This window comes from Trichomycterus rosablanca, chromosome 14, assembly GCF_030014385.1.
Source record: "Trichomycterus rosablanca isolate fTriRos1 chromosome 14, fTriRos1.hap1, whole genome shotgun sequence".
Taxonomy (NCBI): domain Eukaryota; kingdom Metazoa; phylum Chordata; class Actinopteri; order Siluriformes; family Trichomycteridae; genus Trichomycterus; species Trichomycterus rosablanca.
Window position 1 is genome coordinate 19,382,197 of NC_086001.1, and position 17,670 is coordinate 19,399,866.

At 36.5% G+C, this 17,670-nt stretch overlaps 1 long non-coding RNA gene across 1 annotated transcript; it reads left to right on the forward strand.

The window, feature by feature from the left end:
* On the forward strand, positions 1-2,815 carry LOC134326956 (uncharacterized). Its single transcript, XR_010014656.1, has 3 exons — positions 1-203; positions 293-445; positions 2,341-2,815. It is a non-coding gene; the product is annotated as an uncharacterized LOC134326956 (long non-coding RNA).
* The last annotated feature ends 14,855 nt before the right edge of the window (positions 2,816-17,670 follow it).

The following is a 17,670-nucleotide window of genomic DNA, read 5'->3' on the forward strand; positions in this document are numbered from 1 at the left end:
TTCTACATCATCTACTGATAAAACAAGAAATGGTCATAGACCAATTGAAGATCATCCTGAGAACTGTTCAGGCTATACAAGGAAGTACTGGAGGTCCAAGCGAGCAAGATTTTGATGAAGGGGCACTGCCGCTTACAGATCTTGAGTCACTGCTTGATCTGGAGAATGTTCTGAAAAATGAACAAGAGCTCAAAAACAAAATGGTAATAATACATTACTTTTACGTCTGTCTGACTTTTCTTGATGAAAGGTCTGTATCTTGGACACACAGTTAGTGCATAATTGTTTGCAGATCAATGCTTTGGGGCTTAATGGAGAGGTGGACCTGAAGGATACTGTGTGGTGAATTATGAACTGTGGCTAACTCTGGCCAAGAAGTTGAACTGGCGGGGCATAAATGGGAAAACGGCATTCAACAGCTTGTTACTAAAAGATGTGATTGCTGGTAAGTGCTGTATTGTACTACTGACTTCTGATTTCTTTGAAATTGACTTAATGCTTTAAAGCCACAATGTTTCTGTGTGATAGAAATAGTGTACTTCTTGCCCACTTTTGTTCCACTACAACTTAAGAAATGAAAAAATAGAAATTAAGGGTTTAAGCTAGGGCTGAAACGATTCCTCGAGTAATTCAATTACTAAAAATCATCGATTCAAATTTTTTGCATCGAGGAATCGTTTATCCCATACACCGTTACACAGCTCACGGTGTTCCGCACGGTGTTCCGCACGGTGTTCCGCACAGACTTTCACTTTAACAACGCGATTACGCTGTGTGCAGGAGGTTCGCGGCAATTAAAAATGGGATGTTAATAAAAGTACATCTAATATGCATTACAACAGGACTGATTTTGATGGGGGGGCTGTGTCTTTAAATATCCGTAAGTTTGGATTTACGTGTGCGCGAGTGTTTCAGCTTCACTGTAATGCGAACAGAACTGACTGTGATTGACGGTGGAGTTTTAAACCAGACACGAACTTCTGAATTGTTTATTTACTAAAGTCAGGTGTAACGCTGGTTAAGTATCACAATCTAGGCTCTAAATCGCGGTACTAAACAGAAATACAAGAACATGAACGATGCGGGGGTCACACCTGAAGCTTCACTAACTAAACTGCACAAGCAACATGGATTGTTATAAAGTTTAACACATCCAGAACTGAAGCAGTCAGAACCAGATTTGTGATTTTAAAAAGAATATCCAACAATAACAAAGGACTGAAAAACAAATGAGGTGATTAGACTCAAAGCAAAATAGTGTAAAGTTTAAAAACCTGCACATTTTGTTCACATTTGTTTTTTTGCATGTTTGTTTAATTAGTAAAATAATGTTGATGTTTTTGCTCTGCCTACTTCTAATTTTCTAAACATTAACAGCTTATTAGAACTGTACAATTCACTGCTTTTAATAAAGAGTGGGCAGTTGTAGCCTAGTGGTTAAGGTACTGGACTAGTAATCAGAAGGCTGCTGGCAGCCAGGTTGCTGCTGTTGGGCTCTTGAGCAAGGCCCTTAACCCTAAATTGACTGTATACTGTAACTGTATTGTAAATCGCTTTGGATAAATGCGTCTGCTAAATGCTGAAAATGTAAATAAAGAGATCAAATTAATATTGAGCAGAATTAAGTTCACCTTATTGGTCTGGCCCTCCACAACCTTGGAAAATTTAATTGCCCACCCCTGGTTTATTATGTGTATTATGTATTATATGTTTATTATGTATATATTTCTCTTTAAACTGTCCTCTATGCAAGTAATAAAAATATATAGTTTGTTTCAAGAGACATATATTCAGGAGTCGTATTTAATCGTTATTTTTGCTCTTTATTAAAGCAAAAGTATTTCTTATCCGATTACTCGATTAATCGCTGGAATAATCAATAGAATACTCGATTACAAAAAGAATCGATAGTTGCAGCCCTAGTTTAAGCAAAAGAGTAGCTTTTATATTGAAATGCATTGTTCGGTGTGTGAGGTAAAATGATGTGGATTTGTTAGGATGTTGACCCATTTGAAAAGTTATGAGAAGTTGTCAGTAAATCAGAATGAGATTAAAAGAAAATGTCAGCTGTGATAAAGGAAGTGTTAAATTCAGCATGAGTGAAAAGGTTAATTTCGCATGGTTAACGTTTTTCATTTTAAAAAGGATAAAAGGCAACAGCTATTTTTAACATTTTGGTAAAATGGCAGATGGATTTAAATTAAAATTGAGCTCAGTAGTGCATTTATGAGTCACATTTCCAATTTCATTTGAAATTTATTGATAAAATTCTATAATCACACTTGCTTTACTAAGCATTATAATCTCTGTTTTTTTTGTTTGTTTGTTTTCTCCATAAAGGAGCTGTTAGAAGAAATCAGCTCACCAGACTGGCAGCAAATCAAGAAATTGAGTTCTACATAAAAAGATGGCTACATTTAGCAATAGACAGAGAAGGAGGGAGGAAGTTACGGCAGGAGAGACGGTCTGTCTTGTAAGGTCCCCCCCCCCCCCACCTTCTTATCATTTGTAGCTCTCTGGTCCTACTTGGATGCTGTCTATGCAACGGACATAAAGAGAGAATTTCTCTTTGTTAACTTTGGACTGTTTGATTGTTAAAGATGTTGGTGCTGTTTCCAAATATTCACTTGTTCCAGAGTTTCATTCTGACCATTGTATTGGACGGAGAAGAAGAAAGGAAGTTACGGCAGCAATAACATTAGTTATTTTTGGTTTTAAAGAAATACAAGTATTGTGTGCAGCTATGATTTCAGTGTTTATTTTAAATGTTTACTGGACAGGGCAATGGAAAGAGAAAGCAGGACAGTAGTTTGAATGTTAGATAAATTAAATTGTTTTGCACTATTCCAGTGTTTGCTTCCATTTTTTGCTTTCAGATGGCATTGAGATAGTATATAATATATATGCTATATATGATGCAATTTCACCTGTGTCTTGGATAGAAATCAAGGCTAAGTATCCTGAGTTTAAAAATTCTTTCATTCCAGTATCCTGTGTGAAGGCCTGTAAAGACTGCAACAAAAGTGAAATTGCAAAATATACCGCTTATTAATTGCTAAAACACTGCATGGTTTTTCCCAACAGCTCACTACAGAAAAAATGCGTTCAGGACTCATTTATTTAGCAACACTAGTGAGTTTATCATTATGCATTAAGAAGAATTTCATATTTTAGATGTTTGGCATACATATATTTAAGTAGACTTAACATGCTGTAAAAATAAATACATGACTTAAGAGTGTAAAAATTGCTATGAAATGGTGTCTATATGACCAAGTCTGCGGCCAGGAGCGGTCCGCCCAAGTGCCGTCAATCCATGCGGCAAGTGAGCCGGATTAAAATGGGGAATGTGGGCCAGATCTGGGCCAGAATCATTTTACTGTCTGAAATATGGCCCACATCTTGTGGTCAGCTTCTGGTCCAGATTTGGCCCAGTTGTGTGCTTCACTTTTGGCTGATGTGTGGCCCTAATCTGGTGCATATGTGGCCCAAATCTTGCAACCGGGAGCGGTCCGCCCAATCGCCGTCAATCCATGTGGCAAGTGGGCCAGATGAAAATGGGCCAGATCTGGGCCATAATAATTTTGCTATCTGGGGACGATGTTTGTACAACATTTTAAACTTCACTTTAAAAGTCAGTTCAATGTGTTTTATGTAGTAAGAATGAAAGTACCCAGCTAACAGTTTTTGGTTCCCAGAACGTTCTGGGAACGGATCATTTTGGTTGCCCTTTGGTTCCCCAGGAAAGTTTTCTTTACGGAAATAGAACGTTCCCGTTTGGTTGTGCATTATAGTTGTGGGAACGTTCCCCTAACGTTCCCGTAACCTTAAAAATATTGAAACCTTAAGGGTAACCTTTAAATTATTGAAAACTTTAGACAACCTTGCAATAACACTCCGGTAACACCGGCAGCCCGTGTCGGCTCTGACTCTTTTTGAATGACTGCCCAGAATCGGGCCAATTACACTGGCCCAAATCTGGATGCCAGATCTCCGCCGACTCTCCCATAACTGGGCCGGAATAGCCCCCGAAACACTGCGATACTATTTATTTACCGTTTTCTTCTCCTTTACATCCTCATAGATAAAATAGTAGATTTATGCTACAGATTAACTACAGATTGTGCAGCAGAAAGTATTTTATTAAGATAATTGCAGCAAGTAGTATAATAATAATAATCTGAATATTATAAATAAGACCAATTACAAAAGTGAACCAAAATGACAGCTATATGAATATTATATATAGAAAATAACATATACAGTATCTCACAAAAGTGAGTACACCCCTCACATTTTTGCAAATATTTCATTATATCTTTTCATGGGACAACACTATAGACATGAAACTTGGATATAACTTAGAGTAGTCAGTGTACAGCTTATATATCACTGTAGATTTACTGTCTTCTGAAAATAACTCAACACACAGCCATTAATGTCTAAATAGCTGGCAACATAAGTGAGTACACCCCACAGTGAACATGTCCAAATTGTGCCCAAATGTGTCGTTGTCCCTCCCTGGTGTCATGTGTCAAGGTCCCAGGTGTGAATGGGGAGCAGGGCTGTTAAATTTGGTGTTTTGGGTACAATTCTCTCATACTGGCCACTGGATATTCAACATGGCACCTCATGGCAAAGAACTCTCTGAGGATGTGAGAAATAGAATTGTTGCTCTCCACAAAGATGGCCTGGGCTATAAGAAGATTGCCAACACCCTGAAACTGAGCTACAGCATGGTGGCCAAGGTCATACATCGGTTTTCCAGGACAGGTTCCACTCGGAACAGGCTTCACCAGGGTCGACCAAAGAAGTTGAGTCCACGTGTTCGGCGTCATATCCAGAGGTTGGCTTTAAAAAATAGACACATGAGTGCTGCCAGCATTGCTGCAGAGGTTGAAGACGTGGGAGGTCAGCCTGTCAGTGCTCAGACCATACACCGCACACTGCATCAACTCAGTCTGCATGGTCGTCATCCCAGAATGAAGCTGACGCACAAGAAAGCCAGCAAACAGTTTGCTGAAAACAAGCAGTCCAAGAACATGGATTACTTGAATGCCCTGTGGTCTGACGAGACCAAGATAAACTTGTTTGGCTCAGATGGTGTCCAGCATGTGTGGCGGCGCCCTGGTGAGGAGTACCAAGTCAACTGTCTCTTGCCTACAGTCAAGCATGGTGGTGGTAGCATCATGGTCTGGGGCTGCATGAGTGTTGAGTTATTTTCAGAAGACAGTAAATCTACACTGCTATACAAGCTGTACACTGACTACTCTAAGTTATATCCAAGTTTCATGAATATAGTGTTGTCCCATGAAAAGATATAATGAAATATTTGCAGAAATGTGAGGGGTGTACTCACTTTTGTGATACACTGTATAAGAATAATAATTATAAAAGTGGACAATATATATATATATACAGTGTATCACAAAAGTGAGTACACCCCTCACATTTCTGCAAATATTTCATTATATCTTTTCATGGGACAACACTATAGACATGAAACTTGGATATAACTTAGAGTAGTCAGTGTACAGCTTGTATAGCAGTGTAGATTTACTGTCTTCTGAAAATAACTCAACACACAGCCATTAATGTCTAAATGGCTGGCAACATAAGTGAGTACACCCCACAGTGAACATGTCCAAATTGTGCCCAAAGTGTCAATATTTTGTGTGACCACCATTATTATCCAGCACTGCCTTAACCATCCTGGGCATGGAATTCACCAGAGCTGCACAGGTTGCTACTGGAATCCTCTTCCACTCCTCCATGATGACATCACGGAGCTGGTGGATGTTAGACACCTTGAACTCCTCCACCTTCCACTTGAGGATGCGCCACAGGTGCTCAATTGGGTTTAGTCCATCACCTTTACCTTCAGCTTCCTCAGCAAGGCAGTTGTCATCTTGGAGGTTGTGTTTGGGGTCGTTATCCTGTTGGAAAACTGCCATGAGGCCCAGTTTTCGAAGGGAGGGGATCATGCTCTGTTTCAGAATGTCACAGTACATGTTGGAATTCATGTTTCCCTCAATGAACCGCAGCTCCCCAGTGCCAGCAACACTCATGCAGCCCAAGACCATGATGCTACCACCACCATGCTTGACTGTAGGCAAGATACAGTTGTCTTGGTACTTCTCACCAGGGCGCCGCCACACATGCTGGACACCATCTGAGCCTAACAAGTTTATCTTGGTCTCGTCAGACCACAGGGCATTCCCGTAATCCATGTTCTTGGACTGCTTGTCTTCAGCAAACTGTTTGTATATATATAAACAACATAAAGAAGTACAGTTTGTTTGTTTATTAAGATTTTAACGTCATGTTTTACACTTTGGTTACATTCATGACAGGAACGGTAGTTACTCATTACACAAGATTCATCAGTTCACAAAGTTATATTGAACACAGTCATGGACAATTTAGTGTCTCCAATTCACCTCACTTGCATGTCTTTGGACTGTGGGAGGAAACAGGAGCACCCGGATGACACCTACGCGGAAATGGGGAGAACATGCAAACAACACAGAAAGGACCCAGACCGCCCCACCTGGGGATCGAACCCAGAACCTTCTTGCTGGATCTTGTGACCTTGGCTGATGACCGGCTGTTAGATGCTGCAGAGTAGTGTTCATAGTTTTTACTCATGTATGAGAGGTGAATAAGCAAATGTGGCTCAGTGATGGTAGTGGACACTTGAATATCTACAAAAAATACAAGGGACAATCTTTGGGTTATAAAATTATATACGATCAGCCATAACATTAAAACCACCTCCTTCTGCAATTTCCCTCTGGGATCAATAAAGTATTCTGATTCTGATTGTATGTATACTCTTTTTCTATCAGCTCCATAACCATATAGTTTACTAACCATTTACTGACTTTCCCTATGGGATTAATAAAGTTATCTATCTATAGGTGCACTTTGTAGCTCTACAGTTCCACTGTCGTCCATCAGTTCCACTTTGTTAGCCCCCTTTTACCTTATTCTTCAATGGTCAGGACTGCCAGGACCATCTCAGAGCAGGTATTATTTAGGTGGTGGATCATTCTCAGCACTGCAGTGACACTGACGTGGTGGTGGTGTGTTAGTGTGTGTTGTGCTTATATGACTGGATCAGACACAGCATCGCTGCTGGAGTTTTCAAATACCGTGTCCACTCACTGTCCACTCTTAAATTATACACACCTGCTTTGTTGGTCCACCTTGTGGATGTAGTCAGAGATGGTAGGTCGTCTGTTGCTTTTTATTGTATTACTATTATTGTTGTTGTTGTTGCTTATTGTAGCTTTTAAGTTAACGTTATCCACAGTATTCAATGAACTTTAATTATTTAGCAGCTGTTGTCTAATGCTAGAAACTGTTAGCCTTTTAGCTAACTACCTGAAAAGTTTCAGTTTAGACTACCAGTTAACCTGAAACTCACAAGATAACGTTACCATAAACACAAAGTTTAATCAGTTCATCTGGACACAAGTTTGTTGTAGAGAAACGTTTCGTCACTCAATCCGAATGACTTCTTCAGTCTGAGCTGGTGGTGAATACCCCAAACTTATATGCAGTTGATTTGCATAACGACCGATCACCGCCCATTGCATAACAATGGAACTGGTGAGCAGGTCCATATGAAATTCACAATGACCATTAATTACAATGGTCATGTGTGTCTTTCACACATGATTGGGGGTAAAGCTCCAATTACGGCGTTGTAAGATGGTGAGAGATGTACTCTCAGGCCCCCTCCCCGGTTCAGGGATGGTCGTTCCCTCTTCACATAGATGGCCTCTTTGACTCCACGTTCAAACCAGCGTTCCTCCTTGTCAAGGATCTGCACATCTTCATCATTAACCCCTTGGCTGTCCAGTCTATTTTTGTGCAAAAAATTACCCAAATTTTAATGCTGTTTATTCACAAAGTACATATGATATTAGGAAATGTATGGTTTAATGTGACTGAAAACCCCATAAAGTATCAGAAGAAACTGCTAAAGGTCATAATGATATTTTACCATGTTGCAATGATGATAAAATCGATTTTTAATTTTTTTGTTTTAGTCCAAAGTTTTAGTGAGTATAAGTATGAATATAGGTCTGGTATAACATTGCCAACACATCATGTCTGTGGCCAAAGTTGTTTACTACCACCGTACCAAATTTTTTGATGATTACCCATCTGGAGTTATACAAGTTGGAGTAACAATAGTCCATATCGGCCTCTCCAAATGTGCCCAAAACCTCTCCAAAACCTTCCAATAGGGAAAAACAAGCTATATTGCAAAAATAAATAATCTGTATTTCATGGTGACAACATCTACATACCTAAGTGTAAATAATAATTGTATGACCCTGACATATCCTCTCCAAATGTCCTTTTATTCTCTCCAAATGTTGTTTTAGCTTTTCTACATGCCTTTTTTTTTTTTTAGCCTTTTTACACTAGAAACAACCTCTGAATTCAATATAATGAATTGTATTTAGGTACCTGTGTTACAAAAGTTTTATAAACATGTTTTCCAAAAATAAAACACAACAATTGAATGATTAGCAAAACAATTTTTATGAAAAATACAATCAACTCAAAACTATTTACAATGTCTATTTACATTTTTTGGTACAAATATTTACAGGTTTTTGTGGTGCCCCATATTGTGCCATTTGTAAAAACAGTTTCTTTTGGGCACAACGCACAATGGCACATCACACTTTGTGCAGTACACTGGTGTCTTCACAGGGTTGCCAGACCTTTTGCACATGGCACATTTTCGCCTGCCAGCTGAACTGTCATCGCTGTAAAATGCTGGCAGGCATTGTTTTGTTTCACCTGAGGGTCCTGCAGCAGACTCATCCTGGGTGGTGTCCCCTGAAAAGGCCACAAGCTCCGACATCAGTTTCTCTCTAAAGAGTTTCTGAGTTAGAGCCTCTTGTGCATTTGTTTTTGATATTTGCTGATGTAAAATAAAACTATTTACAATCCCAATGTCAATGAAATGGTAAAATAATGTCTCGTACCACTTGACTGTCTTGTGTAAGACATTGTGATATGAAATCAAGGTGTCCGACAAATCAACTCCACCCATGTGCCTGTTGTAATCCTTGACCGCTGCAGGAACTGGAACATTCACTTTATTCCTAACCCCCTCCTGATTTTTTACTCTCCTCATCACTGTGTCACCATCATATGCCTTGTGCATTGTGGAGCACATCACCACCTCCCTTGTGTCCATCCACTTTACAAAAAGAAGTTGTCCACGTCTGTGCCAGCGGATGGTTCCTCTCTTTGCCTGCCTGGTGAGATCATTGATTTTTGTTTTTGGATACCCCTTCCGGTTGGTACGGATGGTACCACAAGCAAGAGTCTCCTTCTTCAGGAGATCCAAATAGAGCATGGGGCTTGTGTAAAAATGGTCAGTGTAGAGGTGGTACCCCTTGCCAAGAAGGGCAAAATCCATGAGGGACATGACTGAGTCATAGCTCAGTCCCTGGCCTGAGCAAACTGATTGCTTGCCTTCATAAATAAAAAAATTCCAAGTGTAACCTGTGGTTGAATCAGCCAGAACAAACATTTTGTAGCAACATTTTGTTGGCTTTGCCTTCATGTATTGTTTCAGGCCAGTTCTTGCTTTAGAGATGCAGATTAGAAGATTCTTGCTTTCAATCGAAATGTCCTTGTCCGGCTGAAAATATGTCCGGCATGCTGTCAGCAACTCTGTATACAGTGGCTTCAATTTGAAAAGTTTGTCATATGTTGAGGTTCCCTTTCTCCTTGTGTTATCTTCGTCCTCTTTTGGGTCACACAGATGCAGGTTACTAGAGATTGCCAAAAATCTTTTGCCTGTCATCACTTTTGCGGTGTAATGAAGGCGGTAATATTCCTTTCCAGACCAGTAGTCTGCAACAGATTTTAGTTTCACAATCCCCATGTATATTACCAATGCAATAAATTTGTAGAATTCTCTAACACTGAGAGGAATCCATTTGTAAGATGGATTTGCAGCTGCTCTGATCTCAGCATACTTATTGGTGTTATCTACAATAGTCTTCACCACAGACATACTGAAAAACAGCTGAAGCAACTGCAGTGGGGAATATACAGTGTTCGATAGAAGCTGTAGCCCTGGAGGTCGCTTTGGCAAAAATTTTGGAATGCTGGGTGCCTCATCAACATCAGTGATGTCATGCCAAACATCATCTTCATCTTCGGTTGTAGAAACACTGCCTGGCCTTTTTGTTTGTGCAGGAACTCGGTGAGAACGTCCTCTTGATTGCCTCTTCGCACGTGTTGCTGATGACCTGGTCTTCTGTATTGTTGGGAGGTGGGTGGATGAAGTACTTGGCACCACTTCGACAGACGTTACAGTACTTTCTGGATCTGCGTGATTGGTTCTTGATGTGGATTCAGGGTGGGGTGGGGAAGAATGCCTCTTTCTCTTAGTCTGAGCAGCTGGCACCCAGTCATCACCTGAATCCTCAGAATTGCTATTATAAAACACAAAAAGAAAAATACAACATAAGTTTTTGTAATAAATGCACAGCTGTAACAAAATTATATATAATAAACTTGGAAACAACAGTATAGTCTTTTAAAAGTTATAAAAGTTGGAAAACAATAATTTGATCTTGGCATTTTTACCTTACTACTAAAATAAACTTTTCAATGCAACAACACAAATGTAAATTTGGTATAAAAAATAAAAAATGTACTTACAAGTCAAGAACAGCATCTTCTCCATGAAGAAAAGCGTCTTCTTCAAACGAATCGTAGTCACTTTCTTCTGATACCTGCAATTCTTCTTCTTCTTCCAGTCGTTCCAATTCAGAAACTACTTCTGCACTTTTAAAACTCTTCTCACACTGTGAGCACTGATCCGGTTTCTCTCCAGTGTGAATGCGCTGGTGTTTTTTGAGTTCACCCTGTATATTAAAACTCTTTCCACACTGTGAACACTGATACGGTTTCTCTCCAGTGTGAATGCGCTGGTGTTTTTTGAGATCACCCTGTATATTAAAACTCTTTCCACACTTGTGAGCACTGATACGGTTTCTCTCCAGTGTGAATGTGCTGGTGTTTTTTCAGATTACCCTGTGTATTAAAACTCTTCCCACATTGTGAGCACTGATACGGTTTCTCTCCTGTGTGAATGCGCTGGTGTATCTTGAGAGCACTCAGGCACCTGAAGTTCTTCCCACACTGTGAGCACTGATTTGGTTTCTTTCCAGTGTGAATGCGCTGGTGTTTTTTTAGATAACTCTGTGTATTTAAACTCTTTCCACGTTGTGAGCACCGATATGTTTTTTTTCCTGTGTGAATGTGCTGGTGTATTTTGAGAGCACCCTGGGTACTGAAGCTCTTCCCACACTGTGAGCACTGATATGGTTTCTTTCCTGTGTGAATGCGCTGGTGTATTTTGAGATGACTCAGGAACCTGAAGCTCTTCCCACACTGTGAGCAGACGTTTCCTTCTTCCTGTGTGGGACTGAAAGAGGTGTTAATGCTGACAGTACCAGCGGACGTTTGCTGATTACTGGAGCTTCTGGTGGGCGTCAGATCCTCATCAGTCTTAATCTTCACCAGAGTCTCATATTTATCATGGTTGCAGCTCTTGATGTGATTGTGGAGCTGATTTTGGGTTGTAGAGGAACGTGGACACGAGGAGCAGCAGAAATCCTTGTTCAGTTCTTAAGCAGAAAATAATCAAATACATTTATAACATTTTAAATAATCAAACACATTTATAACATTATAAATAATCAAATACATTTATAACATTATAAATAATCAAACACATTTATAACATTATAAATAATCAAATACATTTATAACATTATAAATAATCAAACAAATTTATAACATTATAAATAATCAAATACATTTATAACATTATAAATAATCAAATACATTTATAACATTATAAATAATAATATACATTTATAACATTATAAATAATCAAATACATTTATAACATTATAAATAATAATATACATTTATAACATTATAAATAATCAAATACATTTATAACATTATAAATAATCAAACACATTTATAACATTATAAATAATAATATACATTTATAACATTATAAATAATCAAATACATTTTAACATTATAAATAATCAAATACATTCATGACATTATAAATAATCAAATACATTTATAACATTATAAATAATAATATATATTTATAACATTATAAATAATCAAATACATTTATAACATTATAATCAAATACATTTATAACATTATAAATAATCAAATACATTTATAACATTATAAATAAAAATATACATTTATAACATTATAAATAATAATATACATTTATAACATTATAAATAATCAAATACATTCATAACATTATAAATAATCAAATACATTTAAACATTATAAATAATCAAACACATTTATAACATTATAAATAATCAAATACATTTATAACATTATAAATAATCAAATACATTTATAACATTATAAATAATAATATACATTTATAACATTATAAATAATCAGATACATTTATAACATTATAAATAATCAAACACATTTATAACATTATAAATAATCAGATACATTTATAACATTATAAATAATAATATACATTTATAACATTATAAATAATCAAATACATTTATAACATTATAAATAATCAAACACATTTATAACATTATAAATAATCAAACACATTTATAACATTATAAATAATCAAACACATTTATAACATTATAAATAATCAAACACATTTATAACATTATAAATAATCAAACACATTTATAACATTATAAATAATAATATACATTTATAACATTATAAATAATCAAATACATTTATAACATTATAAATAATAAATACATTTATAACATTATAAATAATCAAACACATTTATAACATTATAAATAATCAAATACATTTATAACATTATAAATAATCAAATACATTTATAACATTATAAATAATCAAATACATTTATAACATTATAAATAATAAATACATTTATAACATTATAAATAATCAAACACATTTATAACATTATAAATAATCAAATACATTTATAACATTATAAATAATAAATACTGTTAGTAATTGTTAAACTGAGATCTGATGCTAAAGTCCTGTAACGTGATTCATCCTGCATTCATCATTTCCTGCTCACACTGATCTGCATGAGCACAATACAAGCTTTCACTGTATGATGCTTCATCCCAGGTTCCTCTGATTCTATTCAATCCAAATCTTATTTTACTCAAGATAAAAAATATCTTACTGAGTTCATCTTTATCTTCAGGTTCTTCCTTCTTCACAGGCTTCATCTGGAAACCTCCACACTGTTGGTCCTCTGGGGTGAGGTGTTCCTCAGAGGTGATGTGTTCCACAGGGATCGAGGTTCCTTCACCTGAAATTTCTTTGTTTTGTGAGAAAAAAAAAAAGTTTGTTATTGTTGGTAGTAACGACCAACATCTTTATTAAGCACTTAAGTTAGAACTAACAGACACGTACTTCTATACTATCTGTCAAAAACACGACCTATAAACCTTTGTTCAAACAGGGTTTCAGCAGATTTATTAATAATAATAATACAACCCCAAATCAGAAAAAGTTGGGACAGTATGGAAAAAGCAAATAATAATATAAACACAGACTTTGACTTTTATTTGATGTCAGACAGGATGAAGCTGAGATGTTTCATCTCTTATCTGCTCAACTTCATTTCATTTATTAATAAACATCCATTCCTGCATTTCAGGCCTGCAACACATTCCAAAAAAAGTTGGGACCGTTCTCTATAGGGGACATTTCAGGACTGCAGGCAGGCCGGTCCAGTACCCGTACCCTCTTCTTCCACAGCCACGCCTTTGTAATGTGTGCAGCAGGTGGTTTTGCATCGTCTTGTTAAAAAATGCTAGCCGCTCAGGTGGCGCAGCGATAAAAACACATGCTGCAACCAGAGCCGAATTTCAAGTACATCGTATCGAATCCAGCTCTGCCTTGTCTTCTCGAGGCTGAGTGGCACGTATATATTGAACATATCAGCTTATATACTCGACTTTATTTATTCTCATTCATTATTCAATCATTCAGCCACTTGTATTCACCTGGCGGTCAACACGGTACAGTCAGCATGATCTGTTTATTTTTTTTAATTATTTTATTAACCTTATATTACTTTATTTAACCAGGGAAGTCACATTAAGATTAAAATCTCTTTTACAATTGAGCCCTGGCCAAGACAGCAGCAAATCACACAAAAATTACTCCATCAACAACATAGGGAGGATATATACACATGTATACATTTAACAAGAACAAACATATGTATACATTTTTTTGACTTTTTCTTTAAATTCAGTCAAAGAAATAAACTGCTTCAATTTAAAATATTTCTGTAAATCTTTCCAAACAAAAGGTGCACTGTAACTAAATGCTGTCTTTCCAAATTCCGACCGAACTACTGGAACTTCCCATTGTATATAGCTACTGGATCGTAAGTCATACAAAGACCTGTTTGATGATAAAAAATTTAGACAAGTATGGTGGGAGCTGACCAATAATTGCTTTCTACACAAAAATGACAAAATGTACTCTCCGTCGTACTGAAAGTGGAAGCCAACCAGTCATTTCATAAAGTGTGCAGTGATGAGTTAAATAACTCGCACGTGTTATAAACCTTAATGCAGAATGATAAACCGAATCTAGGGAGTTCAATGTTGTCTTTGAGGTATGTCTGTATAAAATATCTCCAGTCTAGAATTGGTAAAAAAGTAGCTTTTTAGCTTTAACTTTTTTATCATATGTTCAACATGCAACTTAAAAGACAGACTATCATCCAACATAAAACCTAAATATTTATAAGATGAAATTCATTCTATTGGTTTACCAGACAGTGTGTAAATCTTAGAGAATTAAGATTATGCTGAACAGTCACAAATGCTTTCTGTAGACTTGAAAGAGCCTCTGCAGGTGATGAGGCTGAACTATAGATAATAGTGTAATCTGCATAAAAATGAATATTAGCATTGCACACATTATCGCCAAGGCTGTTGATATAAATGGTAAACAACAGTGGTCCAAAAATAGAGCCCTGTGGCACCCCATTTCTAACAACCAGCTTTTCAGAAAAAGCCCCATCAAAAAGTACTAGGACTATAGCAGATTTCCAAGCGTCAGGTACAATATTCTGCTCCAATGATGAATTTAAAATATAAGTAAGTGGCTCAACAATAATATTAGCTGCAATTTTCAAGAATATTGGCTCAATCTCATCAGGCCCTGCAGACTTCCTAATGTTTAGCTTTTTAAGGGTTGACAAAACCTCATTTTTCCCAACTGGTCTAAAATGAAATTTAGGCCCGTCCTTTACTTCTGTACATGTTTTATCTGATATGTTCTTATTTGACACACAGTTAAAATTGGACCCAGATGGAATAAAATGCTCATTAAAACAATTCACCATTTCCTTTCTATCAGTAACTTATTGATTGTTTACAAGTAATTGCTTAATAACAGAGAAGGATACTGGGATGAAAGACAATTACTTTATTGTTTTCCAGAATTTAATAGGATTATTCAGATTTCTTGTTGTTTCATCAAGATAACATTTTAAATTGGCTTTGCAAACAGATATTGTACATCTGTTTCTCAACAATCGAAAAGCCAACCAATCTACTGCCAAATGAGATTTTCTTGCTTTAATCCAAGCCAAATTTCTTTCATGAATAAGTTCTGACAATTCTTCTGAAAACCAAGGATTGTCTCGTCCCTTCACTCTGAAACTCCACATGGGAGCATGCTTGTTCATAATCTCCAATAAAAGAGTTTGAAAATAAGTCTATGCTATTTCAACATCAAGTATAAGAAATACCTTTTAATATACCATTTAATCTTCTTTATCTTCTGTCTCCTCATTTCACTCACCTGCTCACTTCTGCACTAAATATACTAAAATACAAGAAATTCAGACACGACCAAATTAGGAGAAATGATTTTGCTCAAGTCTTACTGAGTTCATCTTTATCTTCAGGTTCTTCTTTCTTCACAGGCTTCATCTGGAAACCTCCACACTGTTGGTCCTCTGAGAAGAGCAGTTCCACAGAAGCAACATGTTCTGCAGGGATTAAAGTGACTTCACCTGAAATTCATCAATATGAGAAGAAGAAACTCAACAACTGGAGGAAACTGAAGGTCGTGGGTTTGGTTCCTGACCATAAATAAATCCTAGTTAGATTCAAACTTAAATCCAAACTGTAATGTACTGTACTATACTGTCTGGTGAAAAAGTGTCATCATGCTCCAAATTTACTTACAGAAAAAATCATCATCATCATCATCATCATCCTCCTTTTGTATTATTTTCTTCTGGAATTCTTCATGTTGTAGATCCACAGGGGTGACGTCTCCCTCTTCTGCTGACTGCATTATTAAAGCTCTAATAGACAGACAGACAGACTATTCAACTATAAACAAAGTTCACCTGTAAACAAATACCAACAATAAATAAAGTTCAACTATAAACAAAGTTCAACTCTAAACAAAGTTCACCTGTAAACAAAGTTCAACTCTAAACAAAGTTCACCTGTAAACAAAGTTCAACTATAAACAAAGTTCACCTGTAAACAAAGTTCAACTGTAAACAAAGTTCAACTATCAACAAAGATTAAAAATATGACGTGTTTATATAAAACTGTGAGATTTAATCATGAAGAAACTCAATCAGTTCCGCTCATTTAATTCATTTTGCTGGATCGGTTCAAATGAATCGGTTCAGTAATATGAATCATGTGTGATGCTAACAGTTAGCGGAGCAGCTAATAGTTTGTTTGTTTAAATAAAACTGGAGTTAAAGCTCCTCAAATCCTCACAGTGATGTTTTATTATGAACTCTAGTTTTATTATTAATTAGAATGTGGTTATAATTGAATATAAGGGTTATAATTAAATACATATTTTACTTACAGATGAGGCTCTACAGTACAAACACAGCAGCTTCTTGTTCTTCTTATGATGTTTAATGGCGGTTGGCAGAACAACTTAACACGCACCAGCGCCACCAACTGGACTGGAGTTGAACAGCAGCTTAGCAGTAAAACATCTCCATTAGCACATCTGTATTAGTGGTGTGCGATACTGCAAAATTTGGTATTGATCCGATACCAAGTAAATACAGGGCCAGTATCGCCGATATCGATCTGATACCGATACTTTGTACTTTCATGTAAAGTAGAGCAGTGTATCATGATTTATGAGGTGAATGTATCATCAATTTGCTTTGACTAATAAATGATTTTGTGTTTATTAGTTCATCATGTGCAGTGAAAACCCACTACAGTTTATAGGTGAATATAAAGTAATTTTATTAATGTAATAAACTAATGAAGTCTGGGGTTTTTGTTGAGAAACAATTATATAATAGGAAACATAAATCCCCCTCTTATTGTACACTCTGGCTTTTTGTAAAATAAAGTACAGAAAAAGTTTCGGGAGTCTCCCGCATATACATAGCGGCTTCCTGATTCCCACAAGTCAGATAAAATCTCCTGGAATCTAGAACGAGCGGCCAAGAGAACACACACACATGCGCACGAAGGCGACACAGACTTTATTAATACAATCGCGTATTAAATCCGTTATCTGATATACAATCTAGCGCACTGTGTAAGGAACATAAATCAATTGTCTAATATA